The sequence below is a fragment of the Chiloscyllium plagiosum genome, chromosome 19, assembly GCF_004010195.1.
Source record: "Chiloscyllium plagiosum isolate BGI_BamShark_2017 chromosome 19, ASM401019v2, whole genome shotgun sequence".
Classification (NCBI taxonomy): Eukaryota; Metazoa; Chordata; class Chondrichthyes; order Orectolobiformes; family Hemiscylliidae; genus Chiloscyllium; species Chiloscyllium plagiosum.
The window spans coordinates 19,533,935-19,538,091 of record NC_057728.1 but is presented as its reverse complement, the minus strand read 5'-3'; the positions used below and the strand labels follow the sequence as shown (position 1 = coordinate 19,538,091).

Here is a 4,157-nt window from a genome sequence, read left to right as displayed (position 1 = left end):
CGATGTAGGAGTCCAAAGACCTGCATATCCTTGGTGGAGTGGGAGGGGGAGTTGAAATGTTGAGCTACAGGGTGGTTGGGTTGGTTGGTCCGGGTGTCCCAGAGGTGTTCTCTGAAATGCTCCGCAAGTAGCCGGCCTGTCTCCCCAGTATAGGGGAGGCCACATCGGGTGCAGAGGATGCAGTAGATGATGTGTGTGGAGGTGCAGGTGAATCTGTGGTGGATATGGGAGTTTCCTTTGGGGCCTTGGAGGGAGGTGAGGGGGGAGGTGTGGGCGCAAGTCTTGCACCTCCTGCGGTTGCAGGGGAGGGTGCCGGGAGTGGAGGTTGGTTTGGTGGGGGGTGTGGATCTGACGAGGGAGTCACGGAGGGAGTGGTCTTTCCCCTTTCAGTGTCTCCCCTATCCTAAAATCAGGAACTCTGTTGCACTGAAATGATGCTCAATACACTACTGCAGCTAGAATTGTAATGGAATCCAGATGAGCTTATCAGCAGGCAGGTACAATTGTATCTCAGAGGGAGACACTGTCCATTCAGCATATCAAATAAATTGTTGGGAAAAAAAACTTTTTTTTAAGTCAAAGCTTTTCATATTTCACTCATCAGAACCATTTGCAAGATTACCAATAAAGGGAAAAACTAACATTTATACTGCACGAGGAGAATGCCGAGTGGTTGGCAAGTAGACACTGATTGATAGGGGTGTTCCATGGAGAATGCACCCATTAATACTGATTAACAGTTAACAGCCAGGGTTTTTTAAAAATTAGAACCACTCCAGTTGACTAACCAGCAAAGGGCTGTCACCCATTTTGTTGAGTTGAAACTAGCACAGTACATGTTCAGGTTCTTTCTGTCTGCAAAGTACACAGCCCTGTGCATGACTATACATAACCTCCAGTAGACACAAGTCTGCCACACTGCAAGCATGAATGACAATCCTAAATTGGTTTCTTTCATCCTATTTATACTTTCATTCAAATTATTTGACTGTGACTTTTTTTAAATGATTGTTAGAGATTCGGTTGAGATTAATTTCATTGTTTTTGGATTGGGGGAAGGGAAAAGAGTGGTATCATATTCTTGTTATTGAAGTAAATGGTCTTTGTTAGAACATTATCATCACACTGTGCCTTGGTACAGCAAGTTAAAGTATCCTGTGAAGCACTAGTTTATCACCTCTATTCAAGCTTACACAGGGTACATTTTGCTTGGTAACAAGTTACGGTGATAAGAGACTTCCAGAAAATGACACATTCCAGATGAATGTAACAAATTATATTATGTGTGTAAAATGGAGATGGAGGAGATTATAATGCCTTGAAAACAATTATTTTTAAGTTGGTAAGATAATTAGTAATGAGATGGGGATAATGCAGGATTTGGAAAAGTATGAAGAAGCATTCTTGCTCTGAATGTGAGAATTCTTAGCATATCAGAAATCCACAGTCTAATGAGTGATTGAGCTTAATTATTGCAAAGTCTGTAAATAAATTAGGCTACATTGTTTAGTTGCTGTTCAATGTCATTGTTATATTAACTTTATATACCAAATGCATATTAACTAAAACCACACACACACCCAAATTGCTAAAAAATTATTGAAAATCTAACAAACTTATATAGTGACAGCAACTGTGAGAAAGAATCCATGAACAGTACATTAGTTGACTTTTCTGCCCGTGATGCGCCTACACCAAGAAGGAGGCCACAGTGACCTCAACACCCTTCTTCTGTGCTGTAGCAATGTTGTGGTTCTCTGATCTCCAGTCCATTCTAGAATTACCAGTTGGAGGATCTTAGCCTTTGATTATTATCCCTGTCTCCTAATCTTTCTTTATATGATTGGATCAGCAAGAAGTGGTAGCAATATGTGGAAAGTCTGTTTGAAATTTGTTCCTCTGGGGAGCCTTGCTGAACTACTGAAAACCCTATAGAGAGAACTGAATAAGATTTTCATACTCATTAGCAAGTCTGTTTGCAACGCTACAAGCAAGGCGACAGAACTCAAAGGAAGCAGAGGGGCATTGAAAGACTGCTTAAGGTGAGAATGTAAGAGACCATGAGTCAAACGTGAGCATCCTGATCAACATTCAGAAATAACAGGACACTGGGACACCAAAGGTGGATTTTGTATTACAATGGGAATTTCAACAGAAAGCAACTGAAAACTTTGAAATTGATGCAGGTTAATTGTACAACCCTAGATCATTTGATAACAAAAAGATAGCTTTTCACTATCCAACAAGTCTACACCAATTCTTTTCTAGATCAATACAAAATTAGTCCTACTGCCCTGCATTTTGTTATACTTCAAATACTTAGCCAGCTTTCCCCAATACATGTAACAGTTTAGTTTGACAAAGCAGTTTATGCTTCAACAGCTCCGGGAGTAAATAATTTTTTCCTCCTTCAATTAATTTGATGACATCTTATTATAAAACTCCAAATCAGAGGAGAGTCTTTTGCTTTCAGTCAATATTTTTTAAAATCTAACTCCTTATATTTTTGTTCAAATCTAAATAACCCTCATACTTGAAGTCTCTTTCATCATTGTTCCCAACCATGACATATTCTACTTTATGGTGTAACATATTTTTTAGTTGCAAAGCATCATCTTTAATGCAGGTTGCCTTATATATGAGTCAACTTTGCAATTTTCTGTAATTGTCAAAGTATATGGACAACATTAATAGAATTACAAAATATTTTTGCAATCCAATATTTACCAATATTTGGTAGTGAAAAGTTCACAAATCAGTACTTACATATTGGCACCAATTGCCAATATCAGGCACTCCAAGGTCAAAAACCAAAGAAAATTCAGCCCATTAGCATTACTTGAAATGCAAAAATAATTAAGTCTAAGAAAGGCACCTCATTTTAAACCAGACAATTACATCCATGTCCTCAGTGTCTGAGAATATTAATTTAATGCCAATATTAAAACTGTACGTATCATTCGGCAAAATAGGAAAGCTTACTCGGAGGGAAAAGTAATTAATGCCAAAAGATTATATTTCTAATTTTAAAAATTATGTCAAAGGTGTTGTTCAAGTGACCACTCCACTGAGTTTCTTGATTTCAAGACATAAATTTTCTCTATCAGTCTTCTTCTTCAAATTTGTTCTCAGAGTGAAAATGGAAGGCACTTTAAAGATTCACGGCAATGAGTGACATTTTCAAAGTATTCTTATACACAGAAAGCTTAAAAGTTACCTTCCTTTCAGTGCAATATTAATGAATATTCTAAACCTTATCATCGTTACTGAAATGCTTGGACAATAACAAATTTAAGGGTTTAAGGATAGTGTGTTGCCTTCCTGGTGCTAGAGTGAAAGACATCGCGGACAGAGTGCAGGAAATCCTCAAGGATGAGGGTGAAGAGCCAGAGGTGGTGGTACATGTCGGCACAAATGATGTCGGGAAGAAGAGGAGGAACATACTACAGCGAGACTTCGGAGAACTAGGAAGAAGGCTGAATAGCAGGATGTCCAAGGTGGTTATCTCCGGTGTGCTTCCAGTTCCTCGGGCTAGTGTGGCCAGAAACAGGGAGATAATGGACTTGAACGTGTGGTTGGGGAACTGGTGCAGGAAGCAAGGATTTAAGTTCTTGGATCACTGGGGTATATTTTGTGGTAAACATAAATTCTACAAGAGAGACGGCTTGCACCTTAATAGGTTAGGGACCAGCATTCTGGTAGGCAGGTTTTCTACTGCAACACCGCTACATTTAAACTAAGTAGCGGGGGGGAGGGGACAAGCTGGATGTTTAAAAAGGAAATTGAAGGGAAAGTTAGAACAAGAGAAGTCAAGAAACTGTATCAATGAGGCAGAAGACTCAGAAAGGTATCATGCTGTAAGGTTGAGTGAAATAAGGGTTGATGGGAAGGGTGAGAGCAGTAACAAATTAAAAATACTATACATGAATGCACGAAGCATTAGACATAAGATGGATGAGCTTGAGGCTCTTTTGGAAATTGGCAGATACAATATTGTGGGGATAACTGAGACGTGGCTTCAAGTGGACAAGGCCTGGGAAATGAATATTCAAGGATACACGTGCTACCGTAAGGACAGACTGATGGGCAGAAGGGGTGGGGGGGCCATGTTGGTAAGGGACGATATCCACTCCCTTGCGCAGGGGGGACCTAGAATC

The 4,157-nt window shown here is 39.7% G+C and overlaps 1 protein-coding gene across 7 annotated transcripts in view; it reads right to left on the bottom strand.

Moving 5' to 3' along the window:
* Nucleotides 1-4,157, bottom strand: part of dnm1l (dynamin 1-like) — a 67,717-nt gene that overhangs the window by 20,024 nt on the left and 43,536 nt on the right. The window lies entirely within an intron of this gene.